At 45.3% G+C, this 21898-nt stretch overlaps 3 pseudogenes; 1 reads left to right on the forward strand and 2 right to left on the reverse strand.

Moving 5' to 3' along the window:
* The first annotated feature begins 7998 nt into the window (after positions 1-7998).
* Positions 7999-8951, forward strand: LOC137151326 (olfactory receptor 14A16-like; annotated as a pseudogene).
* Positions 8952-14662: 5711 nt separating this feature from the next.
* LOC137151450 (olfactory receptor 4D9-like) lies at positions 14663-16053 on the reverse strand (annotated as a pseudogene).
* Positions 16054-17947: 1894 nt separating this feature from the next.
* On the reverse strand, positions 17948-18886 carry LOC137151388 (olfactory receptor 5V1-like; annotated as a pseudogene).
* Positions 18887-21898: the final 3012 nt, after the last annotated feature.

Below are 21898 nucleotides of genomic sequence, written 5' to 3' on the forward strand. Positions count from 1 at the left end.
CAGTGTGCCCTTATTGCCAAGAAAGCTAATGGCATACTGGGCTGCATGACTTACGAGGAGAGGCTGAGGGAACTGGGCCAGTTGAATCTGTAAAAGAGAAGAGTGAGGGGGGATTTTATAGCAGCCTTCAACTACCTGAAAGGGGGTTCCAGGGAGGATGGAGCGAGGCTGTTCTCAGTGGTGGCAGATGATAGAACTACAGGCAATGGTCTCAAGTTCCAGTGGGGGAGGTCTAGGTTGTATATTAGGAAAAACTTCCCCCCCAGGAGGGTGGTGAAGCACTGGAATGGGTTACCTAGGGAGGTGGTGGAATCACCATCTTTAGAGGTGTTTAAGGCCCACCTTGAGAAAGCTCTGGCTGGGATGATTCTGAGTCTATCATAAAATAAAATGAAAAATCAAGCTCTATGGTACAGGGGAGACTCATCTCCTGTCTATTCTATGAAGGAGCAGGAGTCCAATGCCACTGTCCCAGCCTCTCTTTGATGGCTCCTCACCACTTCCACCCCACGTAGGGCACAGGGTCAAGGCAGCAGACACCCATGCATGACCTGGAGTCTCTGAATCCAGCCCTGAGAGTTGGCAGAGCTTTATGAGATTAATTGTGCCTCTTTCCACAGAATCCTGGGAACAGCCCTGCTCAGAGAGTGATTCCTTGAGGGACCAGTTCCAGCTGCTGTAGAAGGAGAGGCAAGGACAATTCTGCACTGACTTCCGTACCAGGGAGTTTCCCCGTGCGTTAGTGGCTCGGTGGACACCTGCACCATGGTGGAGTAAGTCATTTATTTTTCTTGGTGTGATTTCCTATTCATTATAGGGGGTGGATTTTCAAAGGGGAGTGGAGCCCACACTCATTGTATGTTAACATGGAGTTAAGTGATTGTTGTTACTATTCTTGGATGCAGGGTTACTTAATTAAAGTGACAGGGGCTACCGGAGGGTGGTAGAACGACACTATGTTAGCCTAAGAATAACCAAGGCCCTTTTCCCCTAGCAGCTGCCCAAGGCTTCCTCCAGGCTGATTGGGGCCAGCTAAGGCCAGGGTCAGCTGAGACCAATTAGGGTCAGCTGAGGCCAGGATCAGCTGAGACCAATTAAGAACTGCCTGGGAGCAGATATAAGCAGATATAAGCTTTCTCTTTTTCTTGGAGAGTTTGGAGAACGGGAGAAGGAGAACTGTGAGTGGCAGGAGTCAGGAGTCAGAGAGAAGGCTACTCAGCCCCGGCAAAAACCAGAGTATGGAAGCAGCCCAGAGAAGAGACTTGCGTAGTGCCTTACAGCAGCAGCCAACCACTGCTGTCAGCCAGGTTCTCTGGGCTGGTGTCCGAAGAAGAAGGCGGGCTCAGACACCCCCTGCCCTGACTGCCCCGGCCCAACCAGAGAACTTCCCACTTTTCCGGGAGAAGAGGTCTTTCCTTTCCCCTTCCCCCCACTTTAGAACCTAAGGTCCAGAAGGCACTGCTCGGCCTTCAGTGGCCTGAAGGAAGACAGGGCAGAACTGAGACGGCCGCCATCCTAAGACTGGTGGGAGTCCGGGCAGCCGTTTTGTGCCCAACGCACTGAAAAAGCTCTCAGCCCACAGGAGCATGAGGGACACCCTACCACACTAGTTATAGATAGATAGATAGATAGATTCAGAATGTATCAAAGCTGATATTTGGTACAACTATGTTGCAGGAGTGTAAGAAATCCACACTCCTGAGTGATGTAGTTATACCGACCTAACACCCCTTTAGATCGTGCTATGTTGACGGGAGAGCTTCTCCTGCCAACATAGCTACCGACTCTCGGGGAGGTGGGTTAACTATGCCAACGGGAGAAGCTCTCCCCTGTTGGGTGAAAAGGCAGTCAAGTGCATAAGTCCACCCTGCTGATACATAGCCACATCACCTGCAACACACCTGCAGTACCTCTGAGTGGTACCAACTGATAACTGGGCCCCTCGCATACTCAGATTAATTTTTCAAGGGATCTTGGAGCAGCCTGGGGCCTCAGAGGTGTACTGACCTGGCTTACCAGCCTGGGGTATATGCCCTGAGAGTCAATAACCCATGTCACCAGCTCCAGGGCTGGTAGCCAAGCCATCACCACAGAAAGCAACTCGCACGTGTGCTCTGATGAAGGAGGAAAGCTTTACAGTGATGCACGAGTGGGGAAGTGACAGGCTGGGTGACACTGGTGTTCATAATTGCAGGCCCGCAGGTAGGCCGCCCATGGCACTGGCTGCTTGGTGCTGTATCTGGACGTTATAGCACCACTCCACAACATCATGGGCATCTGAGCAGCTCTATTCAGGATTACACTGCTCATCCCATATGGGGAAGGGCCTAGGAAAGGTGCCCTCCAACCTGTCTGCTTCCATAGAACCTGACCAGACCACTGCATTTGGAAGGTCATACAAGTGCAGTCAGAGAATGAGCCAAAATTGCAATTAGAATGGCTTTGCGGTATGTGAGGGCTCCGTGTGACACTCTTACCACCAACCAACCTGAGAGAGGTACCACAATTCGCGTGATAGATAATGGAGCCTGAGGTGGGGGAGAGAGACAGCGCAGATGAGGGGAGGGAAACTGGGACTTGCTGGGGAAGCAGACTGGTCCAGAAGCCAGGGCTAACACTTCCCAAGCCTTTCCAGCCACTTTACACATTCTCCTAGAGTCACCACTCAGATGTGATCCCCTCTGATTTAGCCTCAGGGGATCATGTGACAGTTCATAGAATCATAGAATCATAGAATATTAGAGTTGGAAGGGACCTCAGGAGGTCATTTAGTCCAACCCCCTGCTCAAAGCAGGACTAACCTCAGCTATATCATCCCAACCAGGGCTTTGTCAAGCCTCAGCTTAAAAACCTCTAAGGATGGAGATTCCACCACCTCCCTAGGTAACCCATTCCAGTGCTTCACCACCCTCCTAGTAAAAAACTTTTTCCTAATGTCCAACCTAGACCTCCCGCCCTGCAACTTGACACCGTTGCTCCTTGTTCTGTCATCTGCCACCACCGAGAACAGCCTAGCCCCATCTTCCCTGGAACCCCCTTTCAGGTAGTTAAAGGCTGCTAGCAAATCCCCCCTCACTCTTCTCTTTTGCAGACTAAAGAAGCCCAGTTCCCTCAGCCTCTCCTCATAATTCCTGTGCTCCAGCCCCCTCATCATTTTTGTTGCCCTCCGCTGGACTCTTTCCAACTTGTCCACATCCTTTTTGTAGTGGGGGGCCCAAAACTGGACACAATATTCTAAATGCGGCCTCACCAATGCCGAATAGAGGGGAATAATCACTTCCCGTGACCTGCTGGCAATGCCCCTCCTAATGCAGCCCAATATGCTATTAGCCTTCTTGACAACCAGGGCACATTGCTGACTCATATCCAGCTTTTTATCCACTGTTACCCCCAGGTCCTTTTCTGCAGAGCTGCTGCCCAGCGCGTCGGTCCCGTCTATAGCTGTGCATGGGATTCTTCCTTCCTAAGTGGAGGACTCTGCATTTTTCTTTGTTGAACCTCATTAGATTTCTTTTGGCCAATCCTCCAGTTTGTTTAGGTCACTCTGTATCCTATCCCTACCTTGCAGGGTATCTACCACTCCCCCGAGTTTAGTGTCGTCCGCAAACTTGCTGAGGGTGCAATCTACCCCATCCTCCAGATCATTAATAAAGATGTTGAACAAAACCGGCCCCAGGACCGACCCCTGAGGAACTACGCTTGTGACCGGTTGCCAGCTAGACATGGAGCCATTGATCACTAGTCGTTGAGCCCTATGCTCTAGCCAGTTCTCTCTCCATTTTATAGTCCATTCATCCAACCCATACTTCTTTAACTTGCTGATAAGAATACTGTGAGAGACAGTATCAAAAGCTTTGCTAAAGTCAAGGTATATCACATACACCGCCTTCCCTACATCCACAGAGCCAGTCACCTCATCATAGAAAGCAATCAGATTGGTCAGGCATGACTTTGCCTTGGTGAATCTGTGTTGACTGTTCCTGATCACCTTCCTCTCTTCCAAGTGCCTTAAAATGGATTCCTTAAGGAGCCACAGGCTTTACACAGGAACTTCTCAAACACACACACTTTACTCAGAGGCTATGTCAACACTAGAAATGTGGTGCAGATGCTCTGAGCTACCTAGTTAAGTCAACCTAACTTTGTAATGTAGCCCAGCCCTTAGACAATTACAAATCTCTGCAAAACAATTCAATGGCAAAATAAATAAATGAGCATAGTCCATTGAAGCAGAGTGAGTGCTCTTCAGTGGATTGTGGTGGTGGATCAAAGCTGTGAAGTTCAGGATGGTTGGGGCACACTGGTGTTACAGGGGTGCTTTCAAATCCCTGGCAGAGCTGGGGGTGCGGTGGGGTATGGGGATCCTGGCAGAGTGAGGGGGATACGTAGGTGCTTTTTGGAAAATGGCTATTTTTTTCAGGGTTTATACCTCCAGAATTCCTATTCCAAATTATCCCGAATTTGGGTCACTAACAGAACTCTAGCTCTGCACAGCCTCAGCCCTCCAAAGAAACAAGGAAAACAAAGAACAAACTCTGCAAACTGTCTGAAAAAAATGACTTATGTCTCCTCAAACCCTGGCTTGACTTACTCCGAATTTGGGTCACTGACCTTACTCTGCACCATCATGAGACACCCCGAATTTCAAAGGAATCTGACTAAGCAAGGCAATGTGAGAGAAGGGTCAGTTTTTAAACAGCAGTCATGACTCAGCAGTAGCCATAGTGGTGCTGCTAGGCCAGAATAATATTCATCAGTTTATTTCTCAACTGGCGACACATCGTGTAGATTTCTGTTAGCCTGATCCCAGAATAATGGAGAAGCATTACAATAGGATTGTGCTGTTAATCAATGAGAAATTGGTACAGGAAAGAAAAAGCTACAGGAATAAATATAAAACTAGGCATCGCAGCGCAAATATTCAGCTCCTGTAACAGGCATAGCTCCATAGCACTATGGCAGTTAACACCAGCTGGGTAACTAGCCTGACTGTCTTTAATGGAGCTATGGCTGATTTACATCTACTGGGGATCTGTCCCTTCGTATTTGTTCAATCTCTCTGACCTACCCAACAACCAATGTGAATGAAATAGTTTTAAAATGCCATGCAGCTTTGCATCTCCAGCCAAATGAGACAAATTTTAGTGTTCTTTGAAGAAGAAAAAATATGCAATTATTGAGAGAGAAAGAAAGAAAGAAAGAAAGAAAGAAAGAAAGAAAGAAAGAAAGAAAGAAATTGGGACATTAATCCCAATAGAAATTAAAGATCATACATAGAAAATCTCTGCAACACTGAATTCATTCAAAGTTCTATCCCTAGTGGGAATGAATCGGTCCATGACTATTCAAAGTTACACCCTTGTATTTAAACCCAAAGGACAAAGAACTAAGAATGGGAATTGGGATTTTTCTCTCATCTTTGAACTCATCTCAAGTTCACAGGCAAAGAATATGGATTTGAAACTGTGACAGGCCAGACTCTCAGTGGGTGTAAATTGGCCATAGCTCAATTGAAATCAAAGGGCCGGGTCATCAGTTGGCAGAAATAGCTACTCTGAAATCAACAGAACTGTATCGATTTACAGCCGCTCGGGACACGACACTTCGTTTTTAGTGTTTGTCTCTGGGTATCTCTTGGTGACAAACTTCAAGCAGCCAGGGCTGTTTGAGCTGTGGTTCCTCTGATGGCTGCATCCCAAGAGCTCCTGATGCAACACAGGAATTTAAAAAAAAACATCCCTGCTCCTCCCAGAGGTGATTATGTGAAGCTAATGAGGGAACCGGCTATTCCAGGCTAGCTGAGCTTCTGATGCCACTAGGCTCTGAGCTATTGTAGGTCACGTGTCTATGCTATAAATAGATAGTTGATTTGGCAAATACCTTGAGGCACGCTTTGGGCCTCAGCCCTGCCTTGTTTTTAGCCAAGTTTCCTTCCAGGGATGCTGCCATCCTGTGAGATCCAGGGCTGGTGCCATCCCCCCTCTGTGGGGTGAGGGTCAGCTAGGGTAGGGTGGAAGGGTTGTTTGTTCACAGGTGAGATCACTGCTGAGATCTGAGACTTGGAGACCAGATTCAGCTACTTAGCCCCAGAGCAGGGACATCTGGGGTTGTGGCTGTGTCTGAAGCCTAAACAAGCTCTAGAGCTGTTTAGTCCATCAGTTCTCAGCCAAGGATGCTCAAGGAGGGAAGCAGGGAGCGCCCATCTGTGGAGTGGATCCCTGTCTGCTGGGAACGGCAGAGAGACCCCGCAACTCAGGAAATTCAGTGACAGGGCATGGAGACAGCTGCTGGATAATGCAGTGATGGGTACATGAGAGAGAGAAATGTTCATGTAGATAGATAGATTTCTAGCACCCACACATCACAAGCTGGAAAAAAATTCTGCAAAGACCAACACAGTAAGTTTGCTATTTCACCTAAATCGGTTAGAGTGTTAAAGTACAGGACAAATGTAAGAACACAAATCTGAGTGGCAATTTGAACTCTTTAAGACTTTGGCTATCAATTCAATCCAAGCACTAGAGCCAATCAGATTTTTTTTTTTTAAGAATAAAAGTTTGTCTTTTCATAGAAGTCCCACAAATTTTGGGGTTTTGGCAACATAGAACCAAACATTTTCTGCTGAAAACTGAAAAATTCCAAATAAAATCCCCCTCCCCCCTGAAAAAAAATGAATTTTTTGGATAGAGACATGAGACTTTCCATGAAAATGTATTTAACTGAAAACCCAGTTCTTTTAATCCAGTTTAAGCAAAATATTTTTGACTGGCCCGAATGGGAAATTCACTTTCAGCCAGGGTGGGAAATGCTAATATGGTCCAATGATACCATCATTTCAAAACGCTGTCATTTTGTTATGTGCATTTTTATTTCTGTTTCAAAGACATCGTTCTGCAGGATGGCAGAACTGAGTAAACAGAAGAGCCGATAGCCCATGGAATATGGATTGTACCTAACAGACGTACTAACACCTTGTAATTCAGTGTCAGAGTGGAATCCAGACGTCACTAGCTGGGGGTAGAACAATACAAACCCACCTGATCTCCGTGGGTACATAATCAGATGCTCAGGCTATCTCTGGCCATATGGGTATGGTTCGGGCTGTAACTTGAACAGAGCTAGCTCCTGTCTGTCTACTGGAGCTGGGAAGATGCACCCAGCTGCAGGGTAGCTGGGGCCCACACTAGGTCGATGGAACTAGAATCCAGATCTCCTGGGACCTCTCGCCATATCCAGTGTGCAACACTGCTGCCAGTTGAGCACAGATGCTGTACATAGCAGTGCATACGCGTGATAAGACATTTCCCCCCCTAGAGCCCATAATCAAGTGGACAAGGCAGAGAAAGGAAACAGAAGTGACTGGCCCAAGGTTACACAGCAGAACCAAGACGGGAACCCAGGTCTCCTGCCTGCCACTGACCACATGGCACAGGCATGAAGCCACAGAAGGAAACAGCACATCCCAGCGGTAACTGAAGGACGCCGGTAACTCATCATCACCCAGAGATGACACCATAGCTGGGATTGGTGCCATCCATCAACTTGTATGCAGTTAGCAGGTCTTCTGTGCACAGAGCGTGGGAGGCATTATTACAGACAAGTCGGCTTGAGGGACCATCAGACCTGAGGGACCAACTTTGCTAGATCTGTGGGCTTGGGCTGTAATTTGTCCCAGTCTTTAATGCATTTCATCAAGTGACATCGTGGGCTAGATCCTGAGAGGGTGTAAACTGAAAGCTCGTCTCTCTCACCAACAGAGGTGGGTCCAATGACAGATTTTCCCTCATGCACATTGTCTCTCTAGTGGTCCGATTGTCAGCAGTGAAGAGAACTCCCCAATCCTAGTCAGTGGAAGTGATGAGTGCTGTGTTCCTTTGACACTCACATCATGAGATACTACTCAGAGGGGATTCAGGGTCATTCCCTCTGGCAGTCTAATCCTGACCCATGACTCTCTCCTTCCCTCCGCAGGCAGGACACAATGTGCTGAGGAAGAAAATGTCCAACCTGACCACTGTCACCGAGTTCCTTCTCCTGGGATTCTCTGACATTCGGGAGCTGCAGATTTTGCACTTTGTGGCATTTCTAGTGATTTACCTGGGAGGCCTGATGGGGAACCTTCTCATCATCATAGCAGTAGCCCTTGACCATCGTCTTCACACCCCCATGTACTTCTTCCTGATGAATCTGTCCATCCTAGACCTCGGCTCCATCTCTGTCACTTTCCCCAAATCCATGGTCAATTCCCTCATGAACTCCAGGTCGATTTCTTATTCTGGATGCGTCACCCAAGTCTTTCTGTTCATGTTCCTCTGTTCAGCTGATCTCGCCATACTGACCGTCATGGCGTACGACCGATACATCGCCATCTGCCAACCACTGCACTACGAGGGGGTGATGAACAGGGAAGCTTGTGTCCAAATGGCGGTCGGTGCCTGGATCAGTGGGATACTCTACTCTGCCCTGCACACCAGGAGCACATTTGCAATATCTTTCTGTGGAGGTAACACGGTGGATCAGTTCTTTGTGACATTCCCCAGCTTCTCAAGCTGGCCTGCTCTGACTCTTACCTCAGTGAAACCGGGGTTATTGCCCTTAGTGCGTGCTTAGTCTTCAGCTGCTTTGTTTTGATAATCATATCGTATGTTCAGATCTTCACCACAGTGCTGAGAATCCCCTCTGAGCAGGGCCGGCATAAAGCCTTCTCCACCTGCCTCCCTCACCTCACTGTGGTCTTTTTGTATATTTTCACTGGCACCTTTGCCTACCTGAAACCCACCTCCAACTCCACGTCAGGGCTGGATCTCATGCTGGATGTTTTCTATTCCATGGTGCCTCCAGTGATGAATCCCATCATCTACAGCATGAGGAACAAGGAGATAAAAGCTGTCCTGAGGAAACTGATTGTGTGGAGGTTATTCACCAAGAACAAAAGGTCCATCTTTCTCTGATGACCATGGTTTCATTCTGCATTTATTTACAGATATAATCAACTGATGACATTTTTGTCTCCATGAGGACATGCTGTGCAATTTTTTAGTGCAAAATGCTGTATTTACAGTAGTAAATTCCACCTGTCCATCTATCTATTTATCTAAAGGATTGTGTACTGCCACCAGCACTATTCTCTCTGACTATCTTCTACATAGAATCAGTAGCCATATAAAAGTCCTTAGTGGATCTCATGGAGTCTCTGGCTCTTCTTATCTTTCAGGGTAAAAAATCCCAATGGATTGCAATATCAGTGCAGTAGCTCTTTGTTTTTTGCTTCTGTCTTTGTTTTTGAGTGTTTTTTTAAACTAGTTGGCAGGTGGGTTGATCTCTTTCTTTCTTCCAGGTGTTTTTAAGGTGGCAGTGACTGGGGAGATGGTGAGTGTTCAGTTAGACAGCATTGTCAATATTTTTTTCATATTATGGGAGGTCTAGGTTGGATATTAGGAAAATCTTTTTCACTAGGAGGGCGGTGAAGCACTACAATGGGATACTTGGGGAAGTGGTGGAATCTCCATCCTTCAAGGTTTTTAAGGCCTGGCTTGACAAAGCCCTCCCTGGGATGATTTAGTTGGGCTCGGTCCTGCTTTGAACAGGGGGTTGGACTAGATACCTCCTGAGGTCCCTTCCAACCCTCATCTTCTGTGATTCCGTGATTCTATGATGTACTTGGAGGGTCATCCCATGTGTCATCTCTTTGATGGGGTTTTCTGAGCAAGCTGAAGGTTTTCTTTCCACAGGGACAAAGGGATGCAGAAGAGGTGTCTGCATGGCTGAGTTCCTGTTAAAATAATTGTGTTAATAGTGCAGGGATATTATTGTGTTATTAATGATGTATTATGGAATTGTAACTGAGCGATGGGCACTAATCCCTTAGCCAGCCCTCTGTCACCACAGCCCCAGCTGTGAGAGGTAGATGGGAGCTGGCTGGGAACTCCTGCACCTGATTGGGGCAAGGGGAGCCAGCTGCATGTGTAATTAACCAGGGGCTATAAACAGGCCCAGGTGAGGGAAAGAGAGGAGGTGGAAGCCAGGGAGTGGAAGGGGAGCAGAAGCTCTACCTGCCTGGCTGCAGAGGCTCCTGAGACAGTTAGCCAAGATGTATGTGATCGGAAGGTGGTGGGACTGCGCACTGGAAATAAACTGCACTGGTTGCTGAACAAGAGGGTCTCAGAGTCATTCGTGACAGAGAGGGTGGCCGAAGCGGAGAGGCGGCAGCAGAGAACCCTTACGGGAATCAAGCGCCTTATAGAGACATTTTAACATTATTTTAACCTAAATCAATAAATCAATGCTATGTCATTCTTCCTGGGTGGAAAAGTGTTCTGTGTTTGCAGGTTTGTTAAGAGGAATGTGTGCAGTGTTTCTTAAAGATGATCAGATTGGATAAGGAGGATGGATTGGGATCCCATTGAAGTCACTGGGATTTAGCCAATCTCTTCAAAGGGATCAGGGTTTGGCCAAATGCACACAAAGATCCAAGAGCGGCTAACAGTAGGTTGGAGAAAGCGAGTGCAACTGAGATGAACGGGGAAGATCTCAGCTAAACCTGTGCTAATACAAAGTAGCTCCATCAACATTGCTGGTTTAATACTGACCGGTTAATAAAGACACTAGCGTAAATTCAATAGTGAAATAAACACTGGTGTTTGCAGCGTTGTTGCAGCCATGTTGGTCTCAGGTATTAGAGAGACAAGATGGGTGAGGTGTTATCTTTTATTGGAACAACTCCTTCTGGTGAGAGAGCCCAGCTATCAGACTTATACAGAGCTTTCCTTCAGGTCAGAAGAAGAGTCCAGTGTAATCTTGAAAGCTGGTCTTTCTCACCAACAAAATGGGTTCAATAAAGATATCACCTCACCCACCCTGTGTCTCTAACAAATGCTAAGGTATTTGTATGGCGTCATGTTGCTATATTATTGGTTTAAGTGAAAAATGCCATTGACCTGCTATTCCATACACCAGGGGTTCCCAAACTGAAACCAGAGGTGGGCCAAAGCACAGTCCTGAGTGGTCCACCATGGGTGGAGTCTGGGCCACGGACCTCATACATCCCACAACCTCCCCCCCAACCTCATACATTGGTGAAGTGGGGGCCACTGATGACCCCCACCCAGGGCCAGAGGAACCCAGCATCCCCGATGAGTGGCAGAGGACATAATAGAGATGCTGGGAAGTAGGCAGAGGGCAAGGAGAAGGCGTTGGCCCTGGGGTGGTGGCTCTCAGGGCAGCTGGAGGAGACCAGAGGGTTCACAGCCATGGCCACTCCAAGCCACCACACCCTGTGATCGTCGGCTGTCAGCCTCCCCTCCTCCCCAGGGACTGGGGCTCGGTGGTGCTGCTCCATTTCTACCTCACCAATGCAGTAATCAGGACTGTCATAGGTAACGGCCAGGCCTGGCCCAAGTGCCTGCCTTTGCCCAGCACTGGTGGCCCCCGAGTCCTTCCCAGCTAAGAGGTGCCCTTTGCATCTGAATGGAGTCTTAATTCCCAGACATACTACTCTCAGGGTCTGCCCCGATCCCACCCCAGCAAGGGGCCCTGTGTGTAGCAGGCAGGAAAGAGCACAGTCTCCCATCAGATGAGTTATGGACTTTCCCCACTGGCGATAAACTCCGAGTAGGATATTTCTGCTTCAGGTTTGGCTGCCTGCTTTGGGATCACACGAGCTCCCCCTCGGAGTTAGAGACCCGGAGCAGCCCAGAACAGGTGGGACATGCTGGCCGCAGCCCCGAGAGCGTGACATTATCTGGCGGCCATTCCTGGAAATGACACAGCCACTTCTCTCCACAAATACTACAACGCTGTTTAACAGCTGAGGGAAATGCCAGGGCTTCTTTCCATGGGGAAAGTCCAATATTTCAGAATTTGGTTTTGTACCAAAAAAACAAATTAAAAAATAAACCCAGCAAATAACAAAAAGAAAAAAAAAATCAAACGATCAGATGAGTTTGCAAAATGAAGAGTTTTAAAAAATGAATTGGAAAGCATGAAGGAAAAAGCCAACATTTGGGAGTGAGACATTCACTCAATCTTGATCTACTTTCTGACATTTCAAAATACCACTAGTTTTGACACTTTTCACATGTTGAAAATCAGATTACACTGAAAGAACAGAAAAAGGCCCATGTCTGTGGCTGATTGTTCTGAGGAGGGTGTGTGTGTGTGTGTATGCGCGCGTGCGCGCACGTTAAAAAGACTAGACAAGAAACAGGGAGAGACCAAGGGCAGAAGGAAGAAAACAAAGCAGCGGTCTGTAAGCAAGATTGACCCTGGGTGAAGCCTACAGAGAGGTTCTGGGCTCCCGATTCTGAATGAAGCAAGCTTCGGTCTGTAAACTAAGAACGCTCCCTTTTGTCTTTGGTTCGTCCTGTATTCAGAGAAGCAGGAATTTGTACATTAATTGTAAATAAACAAGATTGCATCAAATAAAGTAGCAGATGTTATGGTCATTTTCTGCTCCTGGCTGGAGCAAGTTACAAGGCCCCGAACTCCAGCTAACCACTTGGGTCAAAAAGGGCAACATAGCCAAGCTCAAGTTATTGAGATCAACACAGGGGTAAATAGGTGACATCTAATGGCCTGTAATATACAGGAGGTCAGACTCTCTATGACCAGTTGATCCCTTTCGCCCTTACGCTCTATGACTCTGTTTAGCTGCTCTACATACAATATGTCTGCTTCTAACAGAATTTAGCACATTGATTCCCTCTCCCTCCCAAACAAAAGTCTGGACCAATGCAAAAGGGAAACAACCATGGTATCATAATTACACATGAGAAGTGAAAGAAGAGTACAGGAGGAAAAAGGCATACCAGTCTATATTAATTACATACTTATTAAAAAAAAACAACGACAGTTCTGTGGCACTTTAAAGACTAACAAATTTAATTTTAGCAGGCATAAGCTTTCGTGAGGCTCAGCTCACTTCATCAGATGCAGAGGTAGAAATGAGTAACATACTTATTGTTATTGTTATTAATACAACTCTGTATTGACTGTGGAAATTAATACCATCAAAGAACACATGGGAAAGATGAATGTACCACTGTTTTCTTATTTGTGACTGAATGCTTTACAATCCAGTGTAGAAAGCCCAAGTTTTTGAAGAATGTTAACGTTGATGGACCCACTAATAAGTGGAAAGGACACCTCAAAGTGCTTGATTCCCATTGGTTGGTGAAGTCTATGCCGGCCGTACACTCAACTCAACAGCATTTCTGTCTATTTCTCTGTCGGTCTGTCTATACTATGATAACTTTTCAATAGCGTATCTCATTGGTTCCAAAATTTCAGGGAATGTTTTAGGCACCAATGGCTAGAACCCTCTTGATTTTGGGGAAAATCAGAAACCAAAAGAGGAAAAATGTGGGACACTTGGTGCTCCTGCAATCTGATTAGCACAGCCTCGGTTACGACCACCTCTGCAATTGTCAATAGGTCTTACAACTGGTTTATGTCACCATTAGAGCCCTCTATCAAAACAATACTCGATCTCATCTCAGCCAATTCTCCCAACACAATTTAACATCTTGACACCCTGCATTACCCTTAGAGAAAGAAAACAGATACCTAGGGGAAGGATTAGGAGGAAATGTGGGGAAAGGTGGAAATGGGGGATGTACACAGGGGAGAAAAGGAAGACCCTGGTATGGGGAGAGGAGGGAAGGAGGCATACACAGAACCACTGCTATGGGAGAAGGATGGAGACCCTGGTATTGGAGGTGGCCAGGATGAGGGGCACATGGAACCCCTAGTGGAGGGAAGATGGGGAGGCGCTGTGAGGAGTCCCTAAAATAAAGGGCAATGGGAGGCTGGCAGACAGGGAGCTTGTGCGGGGGGAAGAGGGCTTCAAGCACCCCAGCTGCGTGCAAGGAGCTCGGCTGACAGAAGCTATGAAAGGTGAGATCCCATGTACAGTGAATTTATTCTGACATCACTAGACGCCAAGAGCACATTTATGGAAAAATGGGGAAAGAATCTAAAAAGAAATATCACTTAGAAGAATGGCAACAAATCTGAAGGGAGGCTAAAAACACATCCATTTGTGTAACTATTCATGGAAATTATTACCATATACTTCATCTATGTTAATTCACTCCACTTAAACACAGGAAAATATATAAGAAATGGAGTCATAAACACAAGAGAAAATGTGGAGGAATAGCAGCCTGTCTGTATATATGCTGGCAATGCCCTAAGATAATCAGACAAAAATAACACAACTTTTTAGAAGAAACAAAATAGATTTTTCAAGATTATTAAAGTTTGACCACCTATAGATCTCATAGCTATAGTTCAAAGTTGGTTACAGACTCACAAAAGGGCTGATTCACTTGTTAGTGGCAAGATCTCTGAGAGCTCATGTCTGGAGAAGGACAGAACCATCAACATTAGTAGTATGGAGACATAAAGAACGGGCAATCCTTCCAGTGGAGAAAATGGCAGAGATCCCCAAATCAGGGTTAAGTAGAATGCATAAGGAATTAATACCTTATTTGGAAGCTGAATATAATGAAAACAAACTTCATGCTAAGAGGCTGACCAATACATTTTTCCCTAATGTCACAAATAGGAATTATGAACGAAAAAATGTAATCTGATGGGAAGATGATGTGGGATAATTATTACAAAATGGAAAATAAAAGAGCATTCATGATAAATTCTGTCTTTATAATTTCTTCCTTGAGAACAGGATTCTGCTCATCAATCTCCTGATAGCCTTCTTCATCTCAGCATTTCTCAGCGTGTAGATCATTAAGTTCAGCATCGGGGTGATTGCAGTGAAAAAGACGGAAGCCAACTTGTCCAGGGGGAGTTTCCAGAAAGTCCGAGCACAGATGAAGATGGAGGGTATGAATTGTAAACACATGACTGTGAACTGGGTTCCACAGGAGGACAGAGCCTTGCGCTTCCCGTCTGTGATGTGTTTCTTTATCTTCCTTAAGATGACGATGTACAAAACAAGCAGGATGATGAACATGACTATGACGAGACCATCAGCAACTCGACCAAGTAGGTGTAGGTGCAGGCCAGTTTGATGGCTTGCGGAACATCACAGAAGAAATTGTCCAGGACGTTTGGACCACAGAACGGCAACTAGAGGACCAGTCCAACCTAAACAATTGAGTGAGCAAATCCACCCAGCCACACCCCTGCCACCAGTCCCATGCACACACGCTGATTCACGATAGTCAAGTATTGTAAGGGTTGATGGATAGCTACATACCGATCAACAGCCAGCAACACAAAAACAGAAATTGAAGAAGAACATTTGGAGGATGCACTCATTAAATGAGATGGTTCTGTGCTGGGAGAGAAGACCCAACAGTAATTTGGGAACAGTGACTGATGAGTCACTGACATCTAGGAAAGCCAAGTTGGCCAGCAGGAAGTACATCAGGGTGTGGAGCCGGTGGTCAGTGATCACAATGGTGATGATGGTGAAGTTTCCCAACCAAGTTGTAACATAGACTATGAAGAAGACGATCAAGAGGCATCGCTGCAGTTCAGGACTCTGGGTGAGGCCCAAGAGGACAAATTCTGTCACTGTGGCGATGAGGTTGTTTTAGGAGAGTAAAGAGTTAAAAGCTGGACAAATGGTCAGGCCTAAGCTGCAGGGAACAGGGTCATGGCACGGGCAAACCTTGTTTCTGGTATTTGGTATAAATTCTAGTTAGAGTTGTGTTAGCTTTCTTCTTTCCCTCCCTTCCTGGCCATCTACGCAGGGAATGAGGCTAACAAAATAACTATCCCCCTCCTGTGCAAGGCCTTTGGTTGGAAGAGAGCATTATCTTCTTTCCCTCAATTGCATACTGTATATTTTAAAGAATGTTAGTAGGTTTCAAAGTAATGTGCCTGCGCTCTGTGAAGTAATTCTGTAAACAACAAACAGGGGAGTGTATAATTCTATTCATTATGTAGTTGTTAATATTCATTTTCTAGTTGTTAATGTAACCAAATAAGGATCTATGGGGAGTTGCTGAGAATGTATATATTTACATACTGTTATGGATAAAAGGATTGTAAAGTAACCTCCCCCCCTTCACTCACTCACGGCATCGAGTTGGAAGAGCAGGTAATAAAGGGTTCCATCTCCCCAGTCTGCCCCAGGGACCCCGTTCTTTGTCTCTAACAGTTGTGCTGTTCCATTTACTAGCCTCAAAACATGTCTGCAGAGATAACTAAGAATTAGTATGAAGAACTTATTGCTCACTCCTTGAATTGCTAATATTAAGTCAATATCAACTCCTCTTGTACACAATTTCATTTGGGAATTTTCTTATCTTACTAAATGCAATCAGCCTCAGTGGAGGGCAACCCTGCTTCAGCAGATGCTAGGAGGTACACCAGTGGTCATCCTCAGTTTGGGGGTCATTGGGAATGAAGAGAAGTCGCTTACACACCAGTTCAAGCCTTTGGCTAACCCCTGTCTCCATTTATCTTCCTGCAGCTCTGATGCGGCACGCCTCCTGGGGCCCAGAGGGTCGGGGTTGGGAAGACTGTGGGCTGCAAAGAGTGCTCTTAGGATGGACTTCTCAGAGTCCAGTGGGTCTCAACCGGGTCACAAGGAAGTGACAGGAGGTCATGATGACCAGAATGACCTTTCTGACAGTCACTGGAAATGAGCCAGAAAGCTCTGGCCTCTTCTCTGGTGGCTCCCACTTCATATTCCCTTTGCTGGGGTGAAGACCTGCCTCCTCAGGAAATGGTGCTGGTCTCTGCCTCAGGTGAGTTTGGGTTGCTGGGACTTAATTCCAGACTTCAACGGTTAGGCTTGAGGGAAACCGCTGCTCTGGTTATTGCTAGAGGGAGTTTCTTCCTTCCACTGGCTGACTTCAGGGAAGCAGGGAATAAGTCTCAAAAGCATCTACATCATTAGGTATCCATCAAGAAATGCCTGTCTTCCTTTCAAAGGAGAGGTGCTAAGACACAATATGTGGCATTCACAAAGTGAACAGAATTTGAGCTCCATTTCTTCTCTTCAGTTGGTTGACAGTTTCCACCTAGTCAAGTCTGCATTTGTCTGGTACCTGCTTTCTTCATTGTAATATCCAGGTCCCAATTTCAGCACTTAAGGCCTGTAGGCCCTTCAGGAAGGCTGTCTTTGTGGTTAAAGCACTGGAGTAACACATGCTTATTATAACCAATCTAACTTTTACATTTTTCATACTGTAGGTGCAGAGTAAATTCATGTAACTTGATTTATCAGGTTGAGTTGTAGCTAGGCTAAAAATCAAGCTAAAGTTTGGGTTTACCTAGCGTGCCTTAGCACAAACTATACTCAACCCCATTTCGAAGTCAGTCCAAAATCCCAGGGTTGGGTCTCTTCACGAGTTGATTTTCAAATTCAATGCTACTCAAAACCCAAAGCTCATATTGCTTTAAGGAGAAATAAATCAAGCATGGATATCAACGTAATGATCATCAGCTGGTGTAAACTAAGGGTATATCTACACTGTCAGTTCTGCATCAATCAATGCAGCAGGATCGATTGAGCAGGTCGTGTAGACCCACTCAATCGATCCCAGATGGCCTCTTCGGTTGACGCCAGAAATCCACCACCCCGAAAGGAGTAAGACTGCATTGACGGGAGGGCAGTTCCCATCTACACAGCACCATGAAAACACCGTGGTACATCAACATACGTACATGAATGGGAGGTATGCAAGCTACATTATGTAGCTTGCGTATCTCCCGTTGACCATCGGCAGTAGTGTAGACCAGGCCTAAGATGGTTCCACTGAAACCAACTGAGCTACTCATATTTATGTCACTTAAGATTTCAGCTATATAAACTGTGTTTGGGATAGTGCTTTTATCTAGACTAAATTGATTGCCAGTTGTGTACCAGTGTCAACCAATTGCATGAGCTCAAAATAACCAGGTAGTGCATTCCCCACAACTCTTTGATTGATACTATACTTTTATTGGAAATGTTAAACTCTAGAAATGGTTACTTTACATGAAAAACTTGAATTTTCCCTAATATTCTTGCCAGAGCTGTTTTCATGTCCTTATTTTTCAAGCTGTAGATAATGGGGTTCAACATAGGGGTGAAGATGCTGTACTGGATGGAGAAGAGTTCATCTAGAACCAGCATATTGACTGAGCTGGGTTTCATGTACTGGGAAAGAGCTGTCACGTAGAATAAACCCACCACAATGAGGTGGGAGCTGCAGGTGGAGAAGGCTTTATGCCTTCCCTCCGTGGAGCGTATTCGGAGGATAGAGGAGATAATGTGAATGTAAGAGACCAGGGTGAGGAGAAAGGAGCTGAAACCAAATATCACAGCAGAGGAAAGAAGAGCTATTTTATTGGTGAAGATTGCAGTGCAAGACAGTTTTAATAGAGGAGCCAGCTCACAGCTGAAATGGTGGATTTCATTGGGCCCACAGAAGTGCGACTTTAACACAGGGACAGTGTTTATCAGTGAATACAAGACTCCCATTGTCCAGGAACCACTCACCAATTGTCTGCTCACTCATTTGCTCATGGTCCCCGCATAATGCAATGGGTGACATATGGCTGCGTATCGGTCATAAGCCATTGCTGAGAGTACAAACACTTCAGTACCAGCTGAGAGGAGAATGAAGAACATCTGGGCAATGCAGCCACTGACAGAAATGGTTTTGTGCTTTGCTAAGAAATTCACCAGCATCTTAGGGACAATGGCTGAGGAATAGCAGATATCGACAAAGGACAAATGAGTCAGGAAGAAGTACATGGGGGTGTGGAGGTGAGGATCTACTCATATCACCAGCATGATCAACATGTTCCCTACCAGGGTGCTTAGATAAATAACTAAAAACACCAGAAAGAGGAAAATTTGAAGTTGCAGGTCATTGGAAAGTCCCACAAGAATAAATGCATTCAAACTGGTTTGGTTTTCCATTCACAGTTAGTGACCTGCAAGAAGAGAAAAAGAAATGAAATAAACCAATTTAATAACAGGTTATGGAAATTGCATGAGAAAGAAAGAAAGAAAACCCTGGGGAGATTTTGAAAGCCAAGTGGACTAAGATGCACCAATTCTCATTTCTATTTCGACACTGTACCTTGGATAAAAATAAAGTAGATCCTATTCCATGTAGATTTACACAAGTATTTTCTTTAGTTACACTGGTGTCAATACCTTGTCCAATTAGTTCTCAAACATTTCTCATGCTGTGAGCCATAAAAAAAAAGATCTGCTTTTAGAAACCTACTGTACAACTCTTTCTTCTAAAGCAGATCCCGTATCATCCTCCTGTGCTCCGTGTCGGGTTACGGGGTGTACAAAAAGTATTAAGAAGGTAAATTGAAAATAGCCATCCAATCAGCTCTGTATTTGGTCAGATAACTTTGTAAAAGTGGCATAGTGAATATCTGTGTCTAGTGTGTGTCAGGGATTCGTATCAGCAGGTCTCATTAACTCCCATGTTAGTCAAGCTTTTCCCCAGCACAGCTACCATGACTTGAGTGGAATTATCCCAGCAGCAAACTGGACTGAGCAGTGGTTAATTGAGCCTAAGATGTGACAGGTTTGCAAACCAAGGATGTTTTTCACTAGTTTTAATCCCTGGATGTTAAACATGGGATAGGAAAATAAAGAAGAGTTCTCTCCTTCTAGCATAACCTTATAGGCCAAGATTCGCCAAAGTGGGCGGTGATTTTGATTTTCTCAATTGTTGGATGCTTGACTTGACAAAACATAAAGGGGCATGATTTTCAGAAATTGCTGGGCATCCTCGTCTAAAAACCACACATTATTAAAGTGTCTAAATCCTGAGGCAGCCAAAATCTTCCCTATCAGCAATGCAGTTTCATCAGACCTAATTCTGACACTTATTTGACCTGTCTGTACATATTCTGCCCTCAATCAAAGCGGTGAAGCACTGGAATGGGTTACCTTGGGAGGTGGTGGAATCTCCATCCTTAGAGGTTTTTAACGCCTGACTTGACAAAGCCCTGGCTGGGATGGGTTAGTTGGGGTTGGTCCTGCTTTGAGCAGGAGGTTGGACTAGATGACCTCCTGAAGTCACTTCCAACCCTCATCTTCTATGACTCTATGAAATCTGTGTAACCCCACTGACTTCAAAAATCAATCCCAGTGCAAATGAGTAAACATTTTGGTTGATGACACACATGAAGGAGAAGAAGCTATCTCAAACACCTTTAGTGTCACTGTCTCTCAGTCTCATTTTGCTGAGGAGAGGTGATGTGAGCGGAAGGAAGGAATTGGTTAAATAGTAAGTGTCATTGGTACATAAGTAAATGGCAGAATATATCAGCACTTCAGAGACCATTTCACTGAACTGGATCTCCATGGATGGACCCCTGCACCCATTTGAGTCCTAGTGAAATAAATGGGGCTTTTCACAGGCATAGGAGTCCATTTGTACAGATCCAGTTGCAGCCCCAGGGCCAACATCCTTTGTTCTGTGACCAGCTATGAATGCCTGTCAAAGCGCTCTTTCTGTTTGAATGATTGATTATAAAATCCTCAACACGCACATGTAACTAACAAAAGCAATCATGGGTTCTTCTATTGCAGCCATTGTCTTCCCTTGCATTCCCCAACTGATACCATTTCTCATCCTTTTCTAATTTCACCTGTAAGCTCTTCAAGACAGGGCCTTTACCTTTTGAATAGTCTCCAAACCCATATTGATGACACGACACAAATATGTCAGGTTTTAAACTTGAGTGCCTACACTTAGGCACTGAAATTTGCATTTAGGTAATTCAGTAATTCTCCTGATGCTCAGTGATGCAGACCACGCACAAATCCCAACTGATGTCAACGGAAGCTCAAAGGTTCAGTGTCTCTGATAAGCAGGCAACTTATCCGAGGGGAAAGTGTGTTGCTTTTGTGTAAAAAGCCATTATTTCCAATCAGAATGTTCCATTTTTTCAGTGAAAATCCAACCCTTAACAAAAATTATCAAACATATCTGTTTCAAAAGCCCAAAGATGCTTTTCATTCATCGTTTCAAACACAGAGAACCACCACCACAACAAAAGGATTAAATAAAATAAAAATAAAAGGATCAGTTGTGGGTAGAAATGTTTTTTTTCACTTTTCCAAAACTAAACATTTTTCAACATTTGATTTTGCCTTTCAGCCAAAGTAATAATACAAAATAAAAATTAAAACAAACAAACACAAAACAGAAAAAAAAAGTAAACCATCAAATCCTCAATAGATTGCTTCTATAAATTAAATTTCCCTTGAAAAACAACTGGCAATGTTTGACCAGCTGTGACAATTACTATTAGTGTTGATGATGGCAATTTGGCAATTGGCTGTTTTAAATATGGTTTTTGACTTGTTCTAGGATAGAGACTTTCAGGGAAGAAGGCCTAAATCCTTGTGCTATTAAATTCCCAGTGGCTTCGACAGAGGTAAATTTGACCCTGTGTTTTCACATGAAGCTGCCTTCTTCTAAAGTGCTTTCTAAAGTGCTTATAAAAGGCATCCAGCTGTGAACCAGCTGAGCAGCGAACAGAGGGGCGGCTAACAGAAGGAGAAGGAGGGAGTTTGCCTGGGAGTTCGCCTGCGGAGAGAGCCCACTGCAGGTTTTTGCCTTTCAGACGTTGCTGAGCAGGAAATAGAGCATCTGAGGAGGCTCTCAGAGCAAAGATATGGAGAGGGAGAGATCTGTTGTTGTCACCTGCACTGGATGTGCTATGTTTGTCTTCCTCCCACAGGATAGAGATGACTTCATCTGTACCAAGTGCAGGCTGGTTTCCTTGTTGGAAGAGAAGGTTAAAGGACTAGAGACCCAAATATCAACCCTGCGTTGCATTAAAGAAAACGATGTCTTTCTCCATCGGGCACAGGCACAGTGTAAGGAAGATTCAGAAAAGGCCGGGCAGGCGAAACTGAAGAACGGGGAAGAAAATTGGCAGCATGTGACCTCCC

Source organism: Emydura macquarii, unplaced genomic scaffold, assembly GCF_026122565.2.
Source record: "Emydura macquarii macquarii isolate MOO-44397 ecotype Brisbane River unplaced genomic scaffold, CSIRO-AGI_Emac_v2 contig_205, whole genome shotgun sequence".
Lineage (NCBI taxonomy): Eukaryota > Metazoa > Chordata > Testudines > Chelidae > Emydura > Emydura macquarii.